Source organism: Bos indicus, chromosome 15, assembly GCF_029378745.1.
Source record: "Bos indicus isolate NIAB-ARS_2022 breed Sahiwal x Tharparkar chromosome 15, NIAB-ARS_B.indTharparkar_mat_pri_1.0, whole genome shotgun sequence".
NCBI classification, from domain to species: domain Eukaryota; kingdom Metazoa; phylum Chordata; class Mammalia; order Artiodactyla; family Bovidae; genus Bos; species Bos indicus.
The window spans coordinates 65,008,567-65,033,662 of record NC_091774.1 but is presented as its reverse complement, the minus strand read 5'-3'; the positions used below and the strand labels follow the sequence as shown (position 1 = coordinate 65,033,662).

The window sequence follows — 25,096 nt, the reverse complement described above, 5'->3', positions numbered from 1 at the left end:
GTTGGACTGTGAAGAAAGCTGAGCGACGAAGAATTGATGCTTTTGAACTGTGATGTTGGAGAAGACTCTTGAGAGTCCCTTGGACTGCAAGGGGATCCAACCAGTCCATTCTGAAGGATATCAGCCCTGGGTGTTCTTTGGAAGGAATGATGGTAAAGCTGAAACTCCAGTACTTTAGCCACCTCATGCGAAGAGCTGACTCATTGGAAAAGACTCTGATGCTGGGAGGGATTGGGGGCAGGAGGAGAAGGGGACGACAGAGGATGAGATGGCTGGATGGCATCACTGACTCGATGGACATGAGTCTGAGTGAACTCCGGGAGTTGGTGATGGACAGGGAGGCCTGGCGTGCTGTGATTCATGGGGTTGCTAAGAGTCAGACATGACTCTACTGACTGAACTGAACTGAGTGGCTGGAATGAACTGAACTGAATGGTTTTAGAACACAGCTGCAAATTCTTTGTACAGGATGATTATCCCATCAAGCAATGAGGTTTATGTCCCCTCCCCTTGAATCTGGGAAGGCTGTGACTGTCTTAGCCAATAGAGTATGAGAGATGTGAAGATATGTTTGAGTTCCAAGGATAATTCATCAATAGCCATGGAGATTTCATGTCATTCTTGGAGCCTTGTGCTGCTCTATTGAAAGTCTTCCAGGACTTCCCCAGTGGTCCACTGGCTAAGAATTCACCTTCCAGTGCAGGGGATATGGGATTGATCCTTGGTCTGGGAACTGAGATCACATATGCTGCAGGACAACTAAGCCCAAACACGGCAATTAGAGAAAGCCCATGTGCTGCAACTACACGCAGTCTAGAGCCCTTGCTCCACAACAAGAGGAGCCCTCTCGTACCGTGACATAGACTCAGTGCAATCAAAAAAAGAAAAAGGTCTGCCTACCACAAAACCAACATACTGTGGACAGGTTACATGTTGGTGTCAACAGTTCCAGCTGAGCCAAAGCCAGCCCAGGCAACAGGTATATGTAAATCAAGAAGCTTCCAGATGACTCCAGCCCCAGCCATTCCAATCTTCCTAGCTAAAGCTCATACATGCAGGAACAGTGACAAGCTGTCCCACCATACCTTCTGTAAATTCCTAACCTGCAGAAGACACGAACAGGAAAAAAATATGGTGACTGTTTTATGTCATTAAGTTTAGGATAGTTTGTTACATGACAGTATATAACTGAAAGAGATGCATCAGTTCAGTTCAGTCGCTCAGTTGTGTCCGACTCTTTGTGACCCCATGAACCGCAGCACGCCAGGCCTCCCTGTCCATCACCAACTCCTGGAGTCCACCCAAACCTATGTCCATTGAGTCAGTGATGCCATCCAATCATCTCATCCTCTGTCGTCCCCTTCTCCTCTGGCCCTCAATCTTTCCCAGCATCAGGGTCTTTTCCAATGAGTCAACTCTTAGCATCAGGTGGCCAAAGTATTGGAGTTTCAGCTTCAACATCAGTCCTACCAATGAACACCCAGGACTGATCTCCTTTAGGATGGATTGGTTGGATCTCCTTGCAGTCCAAGGGACTCTCAAGAGTCTTCTCCAACAACACAGTTCAAAAGCATCAATTCTTCTGTGCTCAGCTTTCTTTATAGTCCAACTCTCACGTCCATATATGACCACTGGAAAAACCATAGCCTTGACTAGACGGACATTTGTTGGCAAAATAATGTCTTTGCTTTTTAATATGCTGTCTGCTGCTGCTATGTCACTTCAGTCGTGTCCAACTCTGTGCGACACCATAGATGGCAGCCCACCAGGCTGCCCCATCTCTGGGATTCTCAAGGCAATAACACTGGAGTGGGTTGCCATTTCCTTCTCCAATGCATGAAAGTGAAAAGTGAAAGTGAAGTCGCTCAGTCATGTCCAACCCTCAGTGACCCCATGGACTGCAGCCTTCCAGGCTCCTCCTTCCATGGGATTTTCCAGGCAAGAGTACTGGAGTGGGGTGCCATTGCCTTCTCCGAATATGCTGTCTAGGTTGGTCATAACTTTCCTTCCAAGGAGTAAGTGTCTTTTAATTTCATGGCTGCAGTCACCATCTGCAGTGACTTTGGAGCCCCCCAAAATGAAGTCTGACACTGTTTCCACTGTTTCCCCATCTATTTCCCATGAAGTGATGGGACCAGATGCCATGATCTTCGTTTTCTGAACGTTGAGCTTTAAGCCAACTTTTTCACTCTCCTCTTTCACTTTCATCAAGAGGCTTTTGAGTTCCTCTTCACTTTGTGCCATAAGGCTGGTGTCATCTGAATATCTGAAGTTGTTGACATTTCTCCCGGCAATCTTGATTCCAACTTGTGCTTCTTCCAGCCCAGCGTTTCTCATGATGTACTCTGCATATAAGTTAAATAAGCGGGGTGACAATATACAGCCTTGACGTACTCCTTTTCCTATTTGGAACCAGTCTGTTGTTCCCTGTCCAGTTCTAACTGTTGCTTCCTGACCTGCATATAGGTTTCTCAAGAGGCAGGTGAGGTGGTCTGGTATTCCCATCTCTTTCAGAATTTTCCACAGTTTATTGTGATCCACACAGTCAAAGGCTTTGGCATAGTCAATAAAGCAGAAATAGATGTTTTTCTGGAACTCTCTTGCTTTTTCCGTGATCCAGCAGATGTTGGCAATTTGATCTCTGGTTCCTCTACCTTTTCTAAAACCAGCTTGAACATCTGGAAGTTCACGGTTCACGTATTGCTGAAGCCTGGCTTGGAGAATTTTAAGCATCACTTTACTAGCATGTGAGATGAGTGCAATTGTGCGGTAGTTTGAGCCTTCTTTGGCATTGCCTTTCTTTGGGATTGGAATGAAAACTGACCTTTTCCAGTTCTGTGGCCACTGCTGAGTTTTCCAAATTTGCTGGCATATTGAGTACAGCACTTTCACAGCATCATCTTTCAGGATTTGAAATAGCTCAACTGGAATTCCATCACCTCCACTAGCTTTGTTCATAGTGATGCTTCCTAAGGCCCACTTGACTTCACTTTCCAGGATGTCTGGCTCTAGGTGAGTGATCACACCATCGTGATTATCTGGGTTGTGAAGATCTTTTTTGTACAGTTCTTCTGTGTATTCTTGCCACCTCTTCTTAATATCTTCTGCTTCTGTTAGGTCCATACCATTTTTGTCCTTTATCGAGCCCATCTTTGCATGAAATATTCCCTTGGTATCTCTAATTCTCTTGAAGAGATCTCTAGTCTTTCCCATTCTGTTGTTTTCCTCTATTTCTTTGCATTTGAGGAAGGCTTTCTTATCTCTTCTTGCTATTCTTTGGAACTCTGCATTCAGATGCTTATATCTTTCCTTTTCTCCTTTGCTTTCGTTTCTCTTCTTTTCACAGCTATTTGTAAGGCCTCCCCAGACAGCCATTTTGGTTTATTGCATTTCTTTTCCATGGGGATGGTCTTGATCCCTGTCTCCTGTACAATGTCACGAACCTCAGTCCACAGTTCATCAGGCACTCTATCTATCAGATTTAGTCCCTTAAATCTATTTCTCACTTCCACTATATAGTCATAAGGGATTTGATTTAGGTCATACCTGAATGGTCTAGTGGTTTTCCCTACTTTCTTCAATTTCAGTCTGAATTTGGCAATAAGGAGCTCACGATCTGAGCCACAGTCGGCTCCCAGTCTTGTTTTTGTTGACTGTATAGAGCTTCTCCGTCTTTGGCTGCCAAGAATATAATCAATCTGATTTCAGTGTTGACCATCTGGTGATGTCTACGTGTAGAGTCTTGTCTTGTGTTGTTGGAAGAGGGTGTTTGCTATGACCAGTGCGTTCTCTTGGCAAAACTCTATTAGCCTTTGCCCTGCTTCACTCCGTATTCCAAGGCCAAATTTGCCTGTTACCCCAGGTGTTTCTTGACTTCCTACTTTTGCATTCCAGTCCCCTATAATGAAAAGGACATCTTTTGGGGGTGTTAGTTCTAAAAGGTCTTGTAGGTCTTCATAGAACCGTTCAACTTCAGCTTCTTCAGGGTTACTGGTGGGGCCATAGACTTGGATTACTGTGATATTGAATGGTTTGCCTTGGAAACGAACAGAGATCATTCTGTCGTTTTTGAGATCGCATCCAAGTACTGCATTTTGGACTCTTTTGTTGACCATGATGGCTACTCCATTTCTTCTAAGGGATTCCTGTCCGCAGTAGTAGACATAATGGTCACCTGAGTTAAATTCACCCATTCCAGTCCATTTTAGTTCGCTGATTCCTGTAATGTCGACGTTCACTCTTGCCATCTCCTGTTTGACTACTTCCAATTTGCCTTGATTCATGGACCTGACATTCCAGGTTCCTGTGCAATACTGCTCTTTACAGCATCGGACCTTGCTTCTGTCACCAGTCACATCCACAGCTGGGTATTGTTTTTGCTTTGGCTCCATCCCTTCATTTTTTCTGGAGTTATTTCTCCACTGATCTCCAGTAGCATATTGGGCACCTACCGACCTGGGGAGTTCCTTTTACAGTATCCTATCATTTTGCCTTTTCATACTGTTCCTGGGGTTCTCCAGGCAAGAATACTGAAGTGGTTTGCCATTCCCTTCTCCAGTGCACCACATTCTGGCGTCGGAGGCGCTTCTGCACATGTGCAGTGAGGTGTGTGGGGCTGCAGCGCGGGCGGCTGCGACTGTGTACAGAGCCGCACTGAGAGGAGCTACCCCACGTCCGAGGTCAGGGGCAGTGGCCGAGAGTGCCAGGCTGCGAGGGCACAGGAACGGCCAAGAGGAGCTACCCCACGTCCGAGGTCAGGGGTGGCGGCCGAGAGGAGCTACTCCGCATCCGTGGTCTGGGGCAGTGACGAGAGTGCCAGGCTGCGACAGCGCAGGAGCAGCCAAGAGGAGCTACCCTACGTCCGAGGTCAGGGGCGGCGGCTGGGAGGAGCAAACCCACGTCTAAGTAGCGGTGGCTGCACAGGCGCAGGAGGGCCTAGAGGAGCTACTCCACGTTCAAGGTCAGGAGGGGCGGTGGTGAGGAGATACCCCTTGTCCAAGGTAAGGAGCAGTGGCTGCGCTTTGCTGGAGCAGCCATGAAGAAACACCCCATGTCCAATGTAAAAGAAACCCAAGTAAGATGGTAGGTGTTGCAAGAGGGCATCAGAGGGCAGACACACTGAAACCATACTCACAGAAAACTAGTCAATCTAATCACACTAGGACCACACCCTTGTCTAACTCAATGAAACTAAGCCATGCCGGTGGGGCTACCCAAGACAGGCGGGTCGTGGTGGAGAGCTCTGACAGAATGTGGTTCAGTCATTCAGTCATGTCCAACTCTTTGTGATCCCATGGACTGTAGCACACCTGGCTTCCCTGTCCATCACCAACTCCCGGAGCTTACTCAAACTCATGTCCACCTAGTCAGGGATGCCACACAACCATCTCATCCTCTGTCATCCCCTTTTCCTCCTGCCCTCAATCTTTCCTAGCATCAGGGTCTTTTCCAATGAGTCGGTTCTTCTAATCAGGTGGCCAAAGTATTGGAGTTTCAGCTTTAGCATCAGTCCTTCCAATGAATATTCAGGACTGATCTCCTTTAGAATGGACTTGCTGGATCTCCTTGCAGTCCAAGGGACTCTCAAGAATCTTCTCCAACACCATAGTTCAAAAGCATCAATTCTTCAGTGCTCAGCTTTCTTTATAGTCCAACTCACATCCATACATGACTACTAGACAAACCATAGCTTTGACTAGATGGACCTTTGTTGGTCAAGTAATGTCTCTGCTTTTTAATATGCTGTCTAGGTTGACCATAGCTTTCCTTCCAAGGAGCTACTGTGTGTACTGTGTTAGTCGCTCAGTCATGTCCAACTCTTTGCCACTGCATGGACTGTAGTCCACCAGGCTTCTCTGTCCATGGAATTCTCTAGGCAAGAATACTGGAGTGGATTGCCATTCCCTTCTCCAGGGGAACTTCCCAATCCAGGAATTGAACCCTGGTCTCCTGCCTCACAGGCAGATTATTTACCGTTTGAGCTACAGGGAAATCCTGGAACAAGTGCCTTTTAATTTCATGGTTGCAGTCACCATTTGCAGTGATTTTGGAGCCCAGAAAAATAAAGTCAGCCACTGTTTCCACGATTTCCCCATCTATTTGCCATGAAGTGATGGGACTGGATGCCATGATCTTAGTTTTCTGAATGTTGAGCTTTAAGCGAAATTTTTCACTCTCCTCTTCCACTTCCATCAAGAGGCTCTTTAGTTCTTCGATTTCTGTCATAAGGGTGGTGTCATCTGAATATCTGAAGTGATTGATATTTCTCCCAGCAATCTTGATTCCAGCTTGTGCTTCATCCAGCCAGGCTTTTTGCATGGTGTACTCTGCATATAAGTTAAATATGCAGGATGACAATATACAGGCTTGACATACTCCTTTCCCTATTTGGAACCAGTCTGTTCCATGTCCAGTTCTAACTGTTGCTTCTTGACCTGCATACAGATTTCTCAGGAGGCAGGTCAGGTGGTCTGGTATTCCCATCTCTTTCAGAATTTTCCACAGTTTATTGTGATCCACACAGTCAAAAGCTTTGGTGTAGTCAATAAAACAGAAATAGATGTTTTTCTGGAACTCTCTTGCTTTTTTCATGATCCAGTGAATGTTGGCAATTTGATTTCTGGTTCCTCTGCCTTTTCTAAATCCAGCTTGAACATCTAGAAGTTCACAGTTCACTTACTACTGAAGCCTGGCTTGGAGAATTTTGAGCATTACTTTACTAGCGTGTGAGATGAATGCAATTGTGTGGTAGTTTGAGCGTTCTTTGGCATTGCCTTTCTTTGGGATTGGAATGAAAACTGACCTTTTCCAGTCCTGTGGCCACTGCTGAGTTTTCCAAATTTGCTGGCATATTGAGTACAGCACTTTCACAGTATCATCTTTTAGGATTTGAAATAGCTTAATTGGAATTCCATCACCTCCACTAGCTTTGTTTGTAGTGATGCTTCCTAAGGCCCACTTGACTTCACATTCCAGGATGTCTGGCTCTAGGTGAGTGATCACACCGTTGTGGTTATCTGGGTCATGACGATCTTTTTTTCATAGTTTGCTGTGTATTCTTGCCACCCCTCCTAATATCTTCTGCTTCTGTTAGGTTCATACCATTTCTGTCCTTTACTGGGCCCATCTTTGCAAGAAATGTTCCCTGGGTATCTAATTTTCTTTAAGAGATTTCTAGTTTTTCCCATTTTATTGTTTTCCTCTATTTCTTTGCACTGATCACTGAGGAAGACTTTCTTATCTCTCCTTGATATTCTTTGGAACTCTGCATTCAAATGGGTATATCTTTCCTTTCCTCCTTTGCCTTTAGCTTTTCTTCTTTTCTCAGCTATTTGTAAGGTCTCCTCAGACAACCCGTTTTGCCTTTTTGCATTTCTTTTTCTTGGAGATGGTCTTGATCACGGCCTCCTGTACAATGTCATGAACCTCCATCTATAGTTCTTCAGGCACTCTGTCTATCAGATGTAATCCCTTGAATCTATTTGTCATTTCTACTATATAAATAAGGGATTTGATTTAGGTCACACCTGAATGGTCTGGTAGTTTTCCCTACTTTCTTCAATTTCAGTCTGAATTTGGCAATAAGGAGTTCATGATCTGAGCCACCGTTAGTTCCTGGTCTTGTTCTTGCTGACTATATAGAGCTTCTCTATCTTTGGCTGCAAAGAATATAATCAATCTGATTTCGGTATTGACCATCTGGTAATGTCCATGTGTGGAGTCCATTATACCTTAAATCTGTAAAACCATCATACCTTAAATTTCTTTGTCTATTTTGCCAGTTATGAAGATCCTTTATTTTAGTTAAGAATCTTTAGGTTGCAAGGAACAAAAAGTTACCAAGCTAGCTTAGAAAAAGACATCAGTTAATTTATTATAAGGATGCAATGTTATCTCCCAGAACACCCCAAAGACATCACCATTGTCCTGTTGTGTGCTCAGTGCCTGTGGATGCTAACAGGTTAATGAGGCAAATGTCCCCACTGACCTATCTCTGCAGCTGGGCAGTGATGCCTTATCCCTGAAGGCCCTTGGGGAGTGCCAGTGGAGGGAAAGCAGAGCACTGAGGCAGTTTTATCCCACATAATAAATAGGAGGCCAAAGTGTGGAGATAGTTGTGTCTCCCCTGGTGGGAGCTAGAACACTGAGGATGTAGGGCCACTGCTAGGAGCAGTCTCTCCCGTCCCTAAATTCAGGAGTATCTAGTCTCAAGGGGCTTCATAGATCTTTCTCCCCTGCATCCCTCAGGCTGACTCTGGCTAGCCCCAGCCCAGCAGATGCGGTAATTCATCCATTCCACAGATATATGTTGATTCTCTTGGTTGTGCCTGGCACTGTGACAGAGAACACTACATTCAGGGGCCTGATAAGATGAAAAATTCTTTGACTTGGGATCCAGGAGCCCTGATTCTGCCACTTATTCACTAAGTGACTTTGGACATATACTCAGTCTTCACTGGGCCTCAGTTTCCCCATCAGTCCAATCAGGGCCTTGACCTTGAAGATTGCTAAACCCCCTACAGAACCCCCAGAAGAAAGACAATTCTGGTGCACCAGGCTCTCCTAAAATTTCAGTCCTCAGCCTCGAGTTTTTATTTTCTGTCTTTTGCCTTTACTGCTGGCTGGCTTACTCTTGCTGTAATTTATTTAACTGAGCCATGCCGAGCAGTTTGGAACTGAGTTTGCATGAATCACTGTCCATAAAATCAAGTTAAGTGGATTTCATTCCACACAGTGCACCTGTGTATATACTCGGGGAGAAGAAGCTGGATTTTCTTGGCTCTTGCAGACCAGTGTTGGAATTGCTTCTTTATAGATATAGCATTCATCCTGTATTTATAGTCCATTGTTATAACAGCCTCCTTCAGAGACCTGAAAGTAAAGTGTTGGATGCAATTTTTCCTTCAGATCATTTTATATAGCTGTCCTGTTTCTCTATCTAGCTGGAAATACTGACATTGATTTACTCTATTTTATCAGAGTTGGCAAATATCAGATTCAACTTCATTCAGTCATTCAACAACTATTTATTGAGTGCTATGTGAAGTCATACTGAGCTAGGTATAGGGGTGGGGGTCAAGGGGAGTGTCCTGCTGCTCAAAGACCCTACAAACTATGAAGTTTTAAGTAACGACAATGCAAGAGAATGTTTCCAGGCAGAAAATGGGAAATTTGCTATGTTGCGTGGAAGCAGAGACCATCGAAGGTGAGTGATCTGGGGAGGATTACGGAGAGTTTGGGGAGGATATTGAGCTTGGGAGGGGGATTTCTGTTTGGACCACTGCCCACATTTCCTTCCTCCCCAGCTCCATCCAACAGAACCTGCACCAAAATAATTTCAGTTTACCATTTTGTAAGAGGATATGATTAAAAAAGAGAAAGATTTTGAGTGGAGATGAGCATTTTTATAGGAAAAAATAATGCCCAGAGGGTCTGCTCTGGTGCTTGTGAAAATACTTTTTTGGAGCCAGAATGAAGGATTATAAAGGGATTTATTTCATTTTGTAACACAGCCAAAATCACCGGCAGACTGTGACTAAAATGGCGGTGCGAGGGACTGGCTATTTGGATCTTTGTTCTTATATTCTACCTTGATAGAAAACAAGCAATTTTTACTCTGCCACAGAATAAACATTTTACAATTTTCCAGGTCGATTTCAAGTGATTTTGGAAATTCTATGACCTTGACCCCTGGGACTCTGGGAGATTTATTGGGATGTTGGGGAAAAGCACGGTGGGGCCTCCCACCTCCACTGACACTATGCTTATGGCCATCTGGTCTTTTTGAGAAAATGGGGTCACTTCAGGGCACTCAAAGCCAGTGCTCTGGGACAACCCGGAGGGATGGCGTCGGGAGGGAGGTGGGAGGGGGGTTCAGGATGGGGGAACACGTGTACCCATGGGTGATTCTTGTTGATGTATGGCAAAAACCAGCACAATATTTAAAGTAATTAGCCTCCAATTAAAATTAATTAATTTTTTTTTAAAGAAAAAAAAGTGAGGGGGGGGGTGGGAAAGACTTTAAGCTTTGGATGCACCCAGGCTGCAAGAAAATTTGCTTTGCTTACTGGCTTCTGTATGTTGTGCTTTCTTAAGTTGAGACACACCCACATTTCCAGGCAACCATTTAGGAATTCTGTATTTCCAGAAGGTGCTGAAGCCTGAGTAGTCTCTGCCCTGGACAGAGACCCTGAACAGCACCACTTCTGCCCTGAAGGAGTAACACAATGGTCTACACAGCCATGCTGTCCCAGGGAAATACATTGTGAGTCATGTATGTGATTTTCTTTTATAAGGAAGAATTTACTATTTTTTAAAAAATATTTATTTATTTATTTGCTGTGCTGGGTCCTAGTTGTGGGGTCTTCAGTCTTCATTATGGCATATGAGATCTTTAGTTGTGGCATGTGGGAGCTAGTTCCCCGACCAGGGATCTAACCAGGACCCCCTGCATTGGGAGCACAGAGTCTTAGCCATTGGGCCACCAAGGAAGTCCCCATGTATGTAATTTAAAAATTTCTAGTAGCTATATAAAAAACTAAAATGAAATAGGTGAGTTTAATTTATTTATTTGACCCAATATATCTAAAATATGAAGATTTCATCATATAATCAATAGGAAAATGATTCAGATATTTTCATTCTTTTTTATTCATACTCAGTCTTCAGAGTCTCATGTGTATTTTACGCTTTGCTGTTGCTGCTGCTAAGTCACTTTAGTCGTGTCCGACTCTGTGTGACCCCATAGATGGCAGCCCACCAAGCTCCCCCGTCCCTGGGATTCTCCAGGCAAGAACACTGGAGTGGGTTGCCATTTCCTTCTCCAATGCATGAAAGTGAAAGTGAAGTCGCTCAGTCGTATCCGACTCCTAGCGACCCCGTGGACTGCAGCTCACCAGGCTCCTCCGTCCATGGGATTTTCCAGGCAAGAGTACTGGAGTGGGGTGCCATTGCCTTCTCCGAGCTACATGGCTAGTGGCTACCAGATTGGACTGCACTGTCCAGAGTTCTTCCACAGACTCCTTGAAGCCCTGGAGGGTCTTTTCTTTTAAACTTTGTAGGCAATAAAGAGCCCGGCTTTTTTTTTTTTTTTTTTGCCTACACAATGGCACCCCACTCCAGTACTCTTGCCTGGAAAATCCCATGGATGGAGGAGCCTGGAAGGCTGCAGTACATGGGGTCTCTGAGGGTTGGACACAACTGAGCAACTTCATTTTCACTTTTCACTTTCATGCATTGGAGAAGGAAATGGCAACCCACTCCAGTGTTCTTGCCTGGAGAATCCCAGAGACGGGGGAACCTGGTGAGCTGCCGTCTGTGGGGTTGCACGGAGTCGGACACGACTGAAGTGACTTAGCAGCAGCAGCAGGAATAGCTCGCTAGTTAGCCCTTCAGCTGTATAATTGTCTCTGTTGCTCTCTGAGATGGAGGCTGGTACATTTCAGGGGCCTTCCATTAGGGTACCCATCACCCCTCACCCCTATTTATGCTACATTCATACCTTGTCTGTGTTTCATGCTCTGGCACTTTCCGTACTTTCTTTATCCTTTCAAACTTTCCTTTCCTGGGTTCCTTTTCCCTCAGAATCCTACAAAGGGTTTAGAGGATGATGAAAGTAAGGACTAACAGTCAAAATAGACTGTGGGACTCTTTCTGGGTACTTGCACACATGAACCCACTTCAAAATTACAATCCTCTTGCAGATGGTGAGTGGCAGTGGGTGTGGATGGCAAAGCACTGGAACTGGAAAAAAATTCAGAGAGCTTCTAGTGTGATGTTTTGGTTTTGAATTTGAGGTAAAATTTGTATAATATAAAATTAATCTTTTAAAGTATACAGTTCAGGGCAGTTAGTATGTTCACAATGTTGTGTAACCATCACCTCTATCCAGTTCTAAAACATTTCCGTCACTTCAAAGGAAACAGCAAAATTGAGCAGAAAGTCCACAGTTCCCATTTACCGTGTTCCCACACACGCACAGCCTTCTCCACTATGGATATCCCACACTACAGGGGACCACTTGTTACAATTAGTGAAGCTGCATTGATATCATTATCACCAAAGTCCAGAGTTTGTATTAGGGTTCTCTCTTCATGTTGTACATTCTATGGAATTTGACACATGTACAATGACATGTATCCACCACCATAGTAACATACAGAATAGTTTTAGTGCCCTAAAACTCCTCTGTGTTCCCCCTCATTGTGGTTTTGATTTGCATTTCCCTAATGACGAATGATGCTCAGCACTAGTCTAGTGGTTTTTAAGCAGTGCCTCCATAAGACCCCTGCAGGGCTGCCATGCTGAGGAAGAGAAGGCCAAGCATATAGCAGTGGTACTCAAGGCCCCCAAGCCTTCTCCTGCCACAGTCATCCCCTTTGTGTCTATTTGACATTGACTTTGCATTGAATATTTCATCAAGCAAAGGGCTCTAAAGCTAATGTAAATTTGACAGTCACTTACCTGGTCCTACATTTTCTACATCTTCATTTATCATATGATGAAACTGAAATCACAAGAAGCAAAAGATGTTTAGCTAGTGTCTTGAAATTGAAAACCAGTAGTAGAGCCCTCTTTTTGACTCCTGGGCCCATTGTCTTTCTTTTTTTTTTTTTTTAATATTTGAGTCAGATCTTAGTTGTGACACATGGATTCTCTAGTTGTGAAGCGAGGGCTTCAATAGTTGTGGCACTTGGGCTCCAGAGGGTGGGGGCTTCAGTAGGGTGGCACACAGGCTTTCTAGCTGTGGCATGTGGGCTCTGGAGCACTTTGGGCTCAGTAGTTGGGGTGTGGGCTTAGTTGCTCCAAGCCATGTGGGATCTTAGTTCCCTGATTAGGTTTTGAATCCATGTCCCCTGCATTGCAGGGCAGATTCTTAACCACTGGACCATCAGGGAAGTCCCCAGTCTTATGACTATACCACCTGCCATTAATAACAAGAATAATAATGATAATTACCACATAGGAAATACTTACCACGTGACAGGCACTCTGGTAAGCACTGTCAAGTCTCTTAATAACACTATGAGGTTCACGCCAACATGAGATATATGTCTTCACCATGGGTTGTAAAATCCCTCTTCCCCTCCATAGCTGTGCTCCAGCCATGTGACATTCCTGTCGCTCCGTGTGAAGGCAAGTATGTTCTGACCTCAAGGCCTCCTCCGCCCTGCTCTTTTGTCCTCCTTCATGATAAACTCTTACATTATAGTTTTTGTAGATCTTTCAATGACAGATCATTGGTTTTTCTCAAAAGCTCCTGTAGTAGGTATTGATGTATGTGTTAGTCACTCAATCATGTCCAGCTCTCTGTGACCCCATGGACTACAGCTTGCCAGGCTCCTCTGTCCATGGAATTCTCCAGGCGAGAATACTGGAGTGGGTTGCCATTTCCCTCTCCAATGTGAATTTTAGTAGTAGTATTTTAGTCGCTAAGTCATGTCTGACTGTTGCGATCCCACAGATTGTAGCCTGCCAGGTTCCTCTGTCCATGGGATTCTCCAGGAAAGAATACTGGAATGGGTTGCCATTTCCTTCTCCAAGTAGGCATTGATACCTCTTTTTAAAATTAAGGAAATTAAGCAGAATCAGTTGTTTAAGATCAAGCACATCTCCACATTCATGTTTGTTCATTATTTTTAAAAATGTTTTAAAATCTCTATTTTGTGCCAGGCACTGTGGATAGGTATTATATGGGATAAAAAGGTAAAATAGAAATGCTTGCTCTGAAGGAGTTTACAGATTAGTCAGAGAAGTGAAATGGAAATATGAACACAAGCTAAGAATTCAAACTGCTATACACAAGAATGCCCACGTGCAAAGATTTCGTTAGAGCTAGGTTCATCTGCATACAAAGCCAAATCCCATAATAACAGTGGCATAAATAAAACATTTATTGCTTTGTCACCTAAAGGAGGTCTGGAGGTTAACAGACCTCTGACTCTGGGATCATCAGAGACCCAGACTCCTCCTATCCTGCTCTACCACCCTAGAGCGTGGCTTCCATAATCATAATTCAAGATGATGCTGGACTGCCAGCCAGTCTACTTGAGTCCAGGCAGTAGACAGGAGGAAAAGAAGAAGGGCTAAAATACAGCATTTCCCAGCTAAGTCAATTTCCTCCAGGCAACCTTCCCAGAGGCCCCATTTACTATTTCTGTTTATCTCACTAACTAAAGATGTTCTCCTGACCTCAGTTAATTGCTGGGGAAGCTGGGAAATGATATTCTTTATCTTTTTTGTTACACCAAAGTAAAATAGGGATACTATTCTAAAGAATAAGGGGAGAATGGAGCCTATCACAGCCTTTTATCAGAAAAGTGAAAGTGAAAGTTGTTCAGCCGTGTCTGGTTCTTTGCGACCCCATGGAATAGTTCGTGGAATTCTCCAGGCCAGAATATTGGAGTGGATTCCCTTCTCCAGGGGATCTTTCCAACCCAGAGATTGAACCTAGGTCTCCTGCATTGCAGGTGCATTCTTAGCCATCTGAGCCACCAGGGAAGCCCTTTTTAGCGGAAGCACCTTTTAATAGTAAAATTAATGTAAATATCTATAAATGGTGATTGGCTCAGCAAATTAACGGATTTATTAACATCATTTGTGCTTATATGTTACAGTGTTTTGAAGAATATTTAATGACATGGTAAAATGTTTATGATACTACATTGAGTGAAAAAAATTACTGTTGTTCTAAGAAAACAATTAAGATACATAAGAACCATAAAAGAGGAATAGCTACTTGATGATATAAAAGAATTCTGGTACTGTACTTGTCTTTTAAAAGCGTCCTTATCATCTGGTGATATATTTAGTGATGAAAAATATAATGTCTGGAATATGCTTCATAAATGAAGGAGGATAAAAGGTTGGTGGGGGAATGTAGATAAAACAAGAGTGGCCATATGTTGATAATTGTTGAAGCTGTGAATAGATAAATGGAGGTTTGTGATCCTATTCTTTTCTTTTATGCATGTTTGAAATTTTCCATAATAAACAAACTTAAGGATAAAGTATAAGTCATTTAACCTCTGTCTCATTTCTCAAATGGACTAATAATAGTAATTAGCTTGCAGGGTGGCATGGAGATTAAATGAAATGAGAGGGTATATAAAAATACTTGCACATGAGTAAAGGCAGTCAGAAATGCCAATTACTCTCGTAAGGATGTAGCTGGCATAAAGCCAAGTTAGAGACACAAGCCAGGTTCTCCAAATCTTTATCCCTGCGGTCTTTCACCCCCTCCCCACCACCTTTGACTTGATACTAACACTAGCTAATGAGAATTAAGTGTTAGGCAAGTTCTAAGCTGATCAGGGGCATTATTGATTCACAGCAACCCTAGAAGGCAGGTACTGCTAAAATTCCCATTTGATAGATGAAGAAACTGAGGCACTCCCTAAGCTCCCCAGGGAGTGGCAAGAGGTGCTGGCACAGCTCAGCTGTTCACAGCCAAGGCTGAGGCAGGTTCTATGATAAGTTCTCCCAGACTCCCAATACCACCCCGGTAGGTACCCACCTTCTTGATCTATACATGAGGTCAATACGACCATTGTCACCCCTTTTACTGCCACAGGCTGGGTCACAGTCAAGGCACTCCACCAACTGGCCGTGCAGCCTTGGGTGAATGACTCCTTCCCAGGGCCTCAGAATCCCCTCTGTCCAAGGAAGCAGCTGAACACACTTGTTTCCAAGGGTTCTCTGCCCCTTGTTTTCAGAAGATAAATGTTAATAACATAATAATGACAACAGATAGCCTTTGTTGAGTGCGAAGTATGAACCAGGCATACTGCTAAGCACCTTATAAGCTTTAATTCCTGTAATGCTTACAACAGTCTTTATGAGGCAGGGTCTATTATTATCCCCTTTTTACAAATGAAAAGGTACATTCAGAAAGGGTAAATCACTTGCTCAAGGTCACCAACCTGGTAAGCAGCAAAACTGGGTGTTGAATCCAGGCCCCAGAGTTCAATAAGCAAGAGAAAGCAGCAGATTAAGTGTCACATCATTGCAGCTCTGTTAAGCAGGCTGCATCCAACTTAGAGTTGCCACACTAAATCCTGAGGTCCCAGACAAAGCCATGGGTCTGTGAAACTCAGGAAAGAAGACCCCAGTACTTCTCCCAAGGGATGAGGAAATGTTCTCGGCCTCCATTGTGAAGATCAGAGGGAACAGGTTTCCAATGCCCCACTTAGGAGACACCTGACAGATGGTCGGATTGCGTGGGCTGGTTTGATCTTATGGGTTCACTATATTTGGGATAGTTTTGATTAGTTCACGCCCAGGGCACTCCAGTTGCCAATTATTTACTATCACCCTGATAGAGAGAAGAATGTCTTGTTTGCAAATATTAATATTTAGTAGTTGGACAATCTTCTCAAAGGAGTTTGGGGATATTCTTAGAAAATGATAGACAGCTCCCTGGCTTGGGTAGATAACCAAGCAATGTGCTTCATGGCCCTTCAAAGTCCTGCAGAGGCCCCAGGATCTCATAAATACTCATAAATGCTGCTAGATCGGTTGCTTGTTTGGAGAACGTGATAAGTCAAAACCAGACCAGAAGAGTTCTGTAGTAGAAACATATTTTTGCCAGTTCACCTTTGCTATTCCCTTGTTCATTTCCTCTATCTTGGTTTTCCTTTGGGGAACTAGCTCTCCCTCCCCACTTACTGTTGGTGGGACTGTTCATCAGGGTGCTCCATCCTCCCGGGCCAAAGGAGGCCCATGTGACCCACGGAGGCTGTTCAGATGCCCACTTGGAATATGAATCCTGAATCAAGACACAGTGACAGAAAACAGCCAGGTGCACCCCAAACAGTGCCTTCAAGAGAGCCACCCTGGTTTCAGATATTTTTGAGACCCAGCCATTTAGCCTTTTTCTTCAATAGTTGTATTTTCTGAAGTTATCCAGAGTCTGTTTCTGATGCTGTAACAAAAGCAACATCAAAAAAAGCCAAACAAACCCGAAACCCCTTACTCACACAGGGGTCAATATCAAATGAATGTCAGGACTTTTTACTTAAAAGCTTTTAATCCTGAAAGACAGACCCTTCCTCCCTGGTTCAGCCTCCCCCATCCCCAGAACCCAGGTCCTTCCATTTCCTTCCAGAGCTTCCCGGGTCAGGGTAGAAAAGGGCTCCTGTCAATGTGCTAAGCTTTACCTTGAGGGATGAGTGAGGACACCCTTTAAATTACCTATAAAACCCTTTGATTCACTCAGCAGAGGTTGCCATGGGCAATTTGCTAAGCTTATTGATTATTTTCTGTTTAAATTAAAGTTTGATGTCCTGGAACAGGCTGTGCAGTGTATGGAGTTAATGGAAAAGGTTGAGATCCTGGGGAGAGACACTCGCTGGGGAAATGGAGGGTATTCAAGGGGAAAACAGAGTCTATGAAGAAGAGATTGTCAGTGCCAAGTTGTAGTAAATATGATGGCGATAAAAAAAGATAGAGAATGGAATTCTTTTATGGAGAAGGGTAGCTTCCTGGACATTTAAAGCCTCAGGGAGACAGAGGGAAAAATGTATTCACTCCACAAATATTTGTTACATTTGTGCTTGTTATATGCCAGGCATTGTGCTGGTCATCAGGGACAAATAGCAGGGAAGGTATGATCTCTGCCCTGTGCTTCAAATCAGTGCTTCTGAAAGTGTGGTTCCTGGTGGGGCAACATCCCCACTGCCTGGCAATGTGTTCGGAATGCAAATGCTCAAGTCCTACCTCAAACCTAGGGCTTCCCAGGTGGCGGTAGTAGTAAAGAACATGCCTGCCAATGCAGGAGACATGAGAGACCTGGGTTTGATCCCTGGGTGGGGAAGATCCCATGGAGAAGGGAATGGCAACCCCCTGCAGTATTCCTGCCTGAAGAATCCCATACATAGAGGAGTCTGGCGGGGTACAGTCCATAGGGTTGCACAGAGTCAGATACAGCTGAAGCAACGTAGCACGCACCTCAAGCCTACTGAATCAGAAACTACAGACGTGGGGCCCAGTCCCTTCCAGGTGAATCTGATGCATGCTAAGGCTTGAGAACCGCTTCTCTAGACCCTTAGGGCTCTGAGGAGTGGAGCTCAGTTTGCATTGATTTTTTTTATGGCCAACATCTGTTGAGTATTTATCATTGCCAGGTTTTGTGCTAAGCATGACATACAGGTTTCATTTCACCCTCATGACAACCTTTTTTTAAAGGATGAAATGGAGGTACACTGGAATTAAGTGGGACTGATAGAATTCAAATGCAAGAATTAATCACCCTTCCCTACTGTCGCCCCAACACCAAACACAAGCTCTCTGATTCATCCTGTCCTGGTTAAAGCCAATCTTCAGATAGACACAGAACCCTGGTTTTCTCCAGATGAACTATATTGGCAGAGTTGGGTTTTAGATACTTGGGAAGTAAAAGAGGAGTAAGAAGTATGAAATGTGGGATGAACTTGGAGAGTAGCATTGACATATATAACGCTACCACGTGTAAAATGGGAAGTTATCGTATAGAACAGGGAGCTTAGCAAGGTGCTCTGTGATTACCTAGGGGTTTGGGATAGGGTGGGGGGAGGGAGGTTCATAAATGTACACATAGCTGATTCACTTTCTTGTACAGCAGAAACTAACACAGCATTGTAAAGCAATTATACTCCAGTCAAAAAAAAAAAAGTGTTTAACGGACTTGGGAAGGTGGCAGAGGGCATAATGGGCCCCAAGGAGAAGCTAGTCAACAGTCCTGCATGCATGGTTCTGCCTCTCTTGTGGGAAGGTAGAATCCACAATTGCCATATATTGATTGAGTATAGGGAACTCTTGTCAATTCAGTCAAAATGAGACTTCATATTATGATACCTAAACCCAAGATCTTTAACTTTTCCACTGTTAGTGTGTATTGGTTGCCCCACTGCTGCTGTGACAAAGTCAGTATTCGTTTCATGCAACCGCTGAAGCAAATTACCACAAATTGAGTGGCTTAACATAAATTTATATCTTATAGTTTTGGAGGTCAGTTCAGTTCAGCCACTCTGTCTTGTCCAACTCTTTGCAAGCCCATGGACTGTGGCACACCAGGCTTCCCTGTCTATCACCAACTCCCCGAGCTTGCTCAAACTCATGTCCATCGAGACAGTGATGCCATCCAATCATCTCATTCTCTGTCATCCCCTTCTACTGCCCTCAATCTTTCCCAGCATCAGAGTCTTTTCAAATGAGTCAGCTCTTCGCATGAGGTGGCCAAAGTATTGGAGCTTCAGCTTCAGCATCAATCCTTCCAATGAATATTCAGGGCTGATTTCCTTTAGGATTGACTGGTTGGATCTCCTTGCAGTCCAAGGGACTCTCAAGAATCTTCTCCAACTCCACAGTTCAAAAGCATCAATTCTTCAGTGCTCAGCATTTTTTATGGCTCAACTCTCACATCCATACATAACTACTGGAAAAACCATAGCTTTGACTAGACAGACCTTTGTTGGAAAAGTAATGTCTCTGCTTTTTAATATGCTGCTAGGGTTGTCATAGCTTTTCTTTCAAGGAGCAAGCATCTTTTAATTTCATGGCTGCAGTCACCATTTGCAGTGACTTTGGAGCCCCCCAAAATAAACTCTGTCACTGTTTCCATTGTTTCCCAATCTATTTGCCATGAAGCGATGGGACTGGATGCCATGATCTTAGTTTTTTGAATGTTGAGTTTTAAGCCAGCTTTTTCACTCGCCTCTTTGACCTTCATCAAGGGGCTCTGTAGTTCCTCTTTGCTTTCTGCCAGAAGGGTGGTGTTATCTAGGCTGGCATTTCACACGATGTATTCTGCATGTAAGTTAAATAAACAGGGTGACAATATATAGCTTTCACATACTCCTTTCCCAATTTGGAACCTGTCCATTGTTCTATGTCCAGTTCTAACTGTTGCTTCTTGACCTGCATACAGATTTTCTTGGAAGCAGGTAAGGTGATCTAGTATTTCCATCTCTTTAAGAATTTTCCACATTTTCTTGTGATTCACACAGTCAAAGGGTTTAGCATAGTCAATGAAGCAGATGTTTTTCTGGAATTCTCTTGCTTTTTTTATGATCCAGTGGATGTTGGCAATTTGATCTCTGGTTCCTCTGCCTTTTCTAAATCCAATCTGAACATCTGGAAGTTCTTGGTTCATGTACTGTTGAAGCCTGGCTTGGAGAATTTTGAGTATTACTTCGCTAACATGTGAGATGAGTGCAATTGTGCGGTAGTTTGAACATTCTTGGGCATTGCCTTCCTTTGGGATTGGAATTAAAACTGACCTTTTGGAGGTCAGAAGTCTAAAATCAAGGTGTTGGCAGGCTGTGTTCCTTTTGGAGGCTTCAGGGGTGAATCCATATCTCTATTTTCCCAGTTTTTGGAGGCTGCTTGTATCCCTTGGCTTTTGATCCTCTCCTCCATCTTCTCTGCTGCCATTCTTACATCTCCAACAGACTCTGAGCCTCCTTTGTCCCTCTTGTAAGGACCATGGTGATTATATCAGGACCACCTTGATAATCTGGAATAATCTCATCTTCATATCCTAACTTAATCACATCAGCAAAATCCGTTTGCATTGTAAGATAACATATTCACAGATTCTGGGAAATAGGATGTGAATGTCTTTGCAGAGGCATTATTCTGTCTACCTCACTTTGTGACCTTAGGAAAGGCATTTTTCTTTCTGAAAGCCTCCAGTTCTCTCCAAAAATGGGGACCATCATAATTCTCAGTCTTAATCTTATAGGTCTATGATTATAATGAGTGGGCATGTCATTTCAATCACGGATGTAAATAGTATTACTGCCTCAGTTTCCTTATCTGGCAAATGGGTATAAGAGTGGTATTTCTTTTTCTTCAGTTAAAACTATGTACTGTTTACTTGCCCTGAGCTACATGGTGGTCGTGTTGGTTTGGAAAGGACTTGACATGCATCCGCCACAGAAAAAAACAGTAAGATGTACTTACAGTAGTTGTGTAAGTTAGTTAGGTTTTAGAGCCTTAAATACGTGTCAGCAACAGGCAGAGATGAGGCTGATTCTCTTGAGAAACCAACCATCTGATGACTCATATCATCATGCAATGTTTGGAAGAGAAGCAATAAGCCCAGGTCCCAAGATGCTCCAGCGATTGTGAACTTAAGAGTCTGCCCACTGAGCTGAGGGTCAAAATGAGCCTCTTTGCCCCCCATGGTAGGTGACAGGTAGGGGCTGTGTGTGCCCACTGGAGGCTGTTATTGCCAAATCCCTTGATCTGCATTTGTTGGGGATCGAGAACAAAAAGCAGCAGCCAGGTCCACCAGAAGAGAGACATTAAAGTTGATTAAGTGAAGGGGCCAATTATCGTCTGGCTTCATGCAGTGTTGAGTTAATTAGCCTCTACAAAACAACAACAGCTGCCTTAATGGTGGGGCAGGAGGCCCAGCAGAGGAGCCATGGGAAGAGAAGTGATAGGGTTAGTGCTTAATAACTTGGCTGCAGTGAGCCCTGCTCCACTAAAAACGGAGAACAAAGCCCTGGGCAAACTTTCCTGCCGGCCTGCAGACAGTGCCTGGGGCAGAGAACCAGACCCTTCCAGGGTCCTCCCCCCGAGGGGGAGACCAAACTCAGACCTCAGACTTGAGTTTCTTTCTGAGCCTATTAAGCACAGCCTAGTTTACCTTCTATCTAAAATCACTATGCGACAGCTTTTGTCTGGATTCTCAACTTTATAATTCGCATTGTTACCGAATGGTGATATTTTTTGCCTTGTTCCAAAAGTAATATATATTCTAGGGGGAACATTTGGAAAGTATATAAAAGAGGATAGAAATATCCCTCCATCCTGCGATAGATTCTTTTATTAATTAACCATTTATTGTTCACCTGCTAAATGCCAGGACTGTTCAAGGTGTTCAGACAAAGTATCCATCAGTTTTGCTTTTTCTCCCTGCAAATAGATATGCTCTTTTACAAACTGGACTCACTATGCATGATCTTTAATAACCTACTGTTTTAAGCAATATGTCATGAACATTTTTCCCACCTTGTTAAAGTATATTTTTAAACAACTCAGCCTTTATGGTTCCACTAATTAAGCTACATTTTAGCTGTCCATTTATTGATGCCTTCTGCTTCCTCTTCTAACAAAGTTCTTGAGGGCATAGACAATCGCTCTCTCTCTTTTTAAAATCACTATATTCCTAATGCCTAGATGAGAGCCAGGCATGGGGTAGGTACTCACTAAAAATGTGATGAATGAGTCAGCAAATGGCTAAACAAATGTAACCAGTCACTTTTTATGGGTTACTGAGATTGCTTTCATTTCTTTTCCATTATAAAAATGCTTTGTATCAGTTAATATTGGGTTCAACCACAAGTGACAGAAAATCCCCCAAAGCAGTGACTTAAACAGATAAAAGTTTGCTTCTCTTTTGAAAAAGTTCAGGAAGTGAGTCCAGGGCTGGTCCAGTGCTTTGCTGGGCTGGTCCAGTGTTTTGCTATCCACTGGCATGGACTCCATTTAAGTTACCCCATTGTTCAAGATGGCTTGAACCCTGTCCAACTACATTCCAGCCAAAAGCAAGGAAAGGAAGGGAAGAGAAGGACATATACTCTTTCTTTAAGGACCCTTCCTGGAAGTTCCATATATGGCTTGCATTCTCATTAGTCAGAATTGGTCACATGAGCCTGTCTAACTGCAAGGGAATCTGGGAAATGTGGTCTTAATTATGCAGCTAACATTCAGGGCTACTGCTAATGAGAAAAAAAGGGAAGGAAACTAGGGAATCATTAATTGGGATGGCTATTGGACTTCTGCATTGACCCCAACCTGTCAAGCTAGCCCTTCCTTTATGTGGCCCTTAACGATTCCGAATGGGGATCTGGATATCGATCCAGTCAGCCTGGCTTCTTGGTCTCAGTCCTGGGGCCAGTGCACCAGGAAGGTTTCAGAGCTTTCATCTCTCTGCTGCAAACTTCATCTTGCCAGTTGACATAGCCATGGCCAAAGATTGACTCAATAAAGCTGCCCCGTTTCCCGGAGGATGTTTTTCCAATTAGTGCAAAGAGGAAGTTCCAGCTGTGAGGACAGGAATCGAGTTCTGTCCTAAAACACAGTGATTATTAGTAACAATCAATCAAATGGCCTCTGAGGACAATGAGAGAAAGCCAGCTCTCAAGGATTCTATGTGGGACAAGGAGGACGGGCTGCCTATAACAAGAGGTGGTGTGGCTCCATCACAATGCTACCAAGCTTCTGAGACAGCGAGGGACTTTGTAACAAGGTTTTATTGCCTGCAGTAAAAATCCTGCCAAAACGCATTCAGAAACGTGCGGGGAGACATGTATTCATTATTGTGCCCCTAGCAGCTATCACAGGAAACCATCTGGGCTTGGTTGGCCTATAAATTTGCAGCTTGCAGTTGGGTGGGCTACGAGGACTTGGCCAAGTGGGAAGGCAAGGTGTGAAGTGGATCTGGCAGGTTCCACACACAGGGCTAGCTCAGAGTCACCATTTCTGGCAGCTATTTTTCTTTCAAATTTTTTTATTGTGAAATATATCACACAAGTTTCTGTGGTTCAGTTGCTAAGTCATGTCTGACTCTTTGAACCCCATGGACTGTGGCTCGCCAGGCTCCTCTGTCCATGGGATTTCCCAGGCAAGAATACTGAAGCGAGTTGCCATTTCCTTCTCCAGGGGATCTTCCCAACCCAAGGATCGAATATGCATCTCCTGCATGGGCAGGCGGATGCTTTACCACTGAGCCACCAGGCAAGCCCCAAATCACACATACAGAAAAGTGAACAAAACATAAATGTATACTTTAACAAATTATTATAAAGTGAATGCATAGGTAACTATCATCTTGGTCTGCCAGCCCGCCAAAACTTCCATGTGCTATTTCCTAAACACAGTGCTGTCTTTTTCCTCAAATATAATAACCTTGACTTTAATGAGTATACCTTCCTTGCCTCACTTTACTGTTGTCACTGAAGTATTCACCCCAAAATGGTATAATTCAGTTTGTCTATTTTTGAACCTTCTGTTGTTGTACAGAATCATCAAGTTCATATTCTTTTGTGTCTAGACTTGTTTTTGTGTGTGAGTGTATGAGTGGTCAACATTATTTTTTTAATACTTATCCATATTCCCCATGGACAGAGGAGCCTGGTGGGCTGTATAGTCCATGGGGTCACAAACAGTCAGATACAGCACAGCACAGCATCGCGTACGACTCTGGTTTCTTCATTTTCATTTCTGAATATTATTCCACTTACCTATTTTACTGCTTTGGAACATTTTACGGATCCTAGACATTTGGGTAGTTTTCAGTTTGAGGCTATGACAGACAAAGCTGCTGTGAACATTCTTGTACATGCATCCGTATGCATCTATGTGTGAGTTTCTCCACAGCTGTGATTCTCAAACTTAATTGTGTTATGAAAATAGTCAAGGGCCTCTTAAAATTCAAATTCCTGGTCCTTCTCTCTAATGATTCTCATTCAGTTAAGTCCAGGGTAGTGCCCACACCATTTCCAACATATTGTTAGGTGATAACAGGGAGAAGTTGAAAGCAACCTAAATGTCAGGTAATGGAAGAAGAGATATCATTTTGTCAACAAAGGTCTGTATAATCAAAACTATGGTTATAAAGAAGGTTATAAAGAAGCCTCAGTGCCAAAGAATTGATGCTTTCAAACGGTGGTGCTGGAGAAGACTCTTGAGAGTCTCTTAGATGCAAGATCAAACCAGTCAATCCTAAAAGAAATCAACCCTGAATATTCATTGGAAGGAATGATGCTAAACTCCAATATTTTGGCCACCTGATGTGAAGAGCCGATTCATTGGAAAAGACCCTGATGCTGGGAAATATTGAAGGCAAAAGAAGAGGGTGGCAGAAGATGAGATGGTTAGAAAGCATCACCAGTTCAGTGGACATGAATCTGAGCAAAGTCCAGGAGATAGTGGAGGACATAGGAGCCTGGTGTGCTGCAGTCCATGGGGTTGCAAAGAGTCAGATGCGACTTAGCGACTGAACAACCATGAAGGAATGGATAAGTCAACCATAGAATATTGTGCAATTATTCAAATAAAGACAGAAGCAACATGAATAAGTGAATTGAAATTAATTAATGAATTAGTA

The 25,096-nt window shown here is 43.6% G+C and overlaps 1 long non-coding RNA gene across 1 annotated transcript in view; it reads left to right on the top strand.

The window, feature by feature from the left end:
• The first annotated feature begins 4,342 nt into the window (after nucleotides 1-4,342).
• Nucleotides 4,343-25,096, top strand: part of LOC139187355 (uncharacterized) — a 35,720-nt gene continuing 14,966 nt past the window's right edge. The window contains exons 1-2 of the long non-coding RNA XR_011570906.1: nucleotides 4,343-9,205; nucleotides 10,148-10,273. This is a non-coding gene — a long non-coding RNA (uncharacterized lncRNA). The remainder of the gene's footprint in view (nucleotides 9,206-10,147; nucleotides 10,274-25,096) is intronic.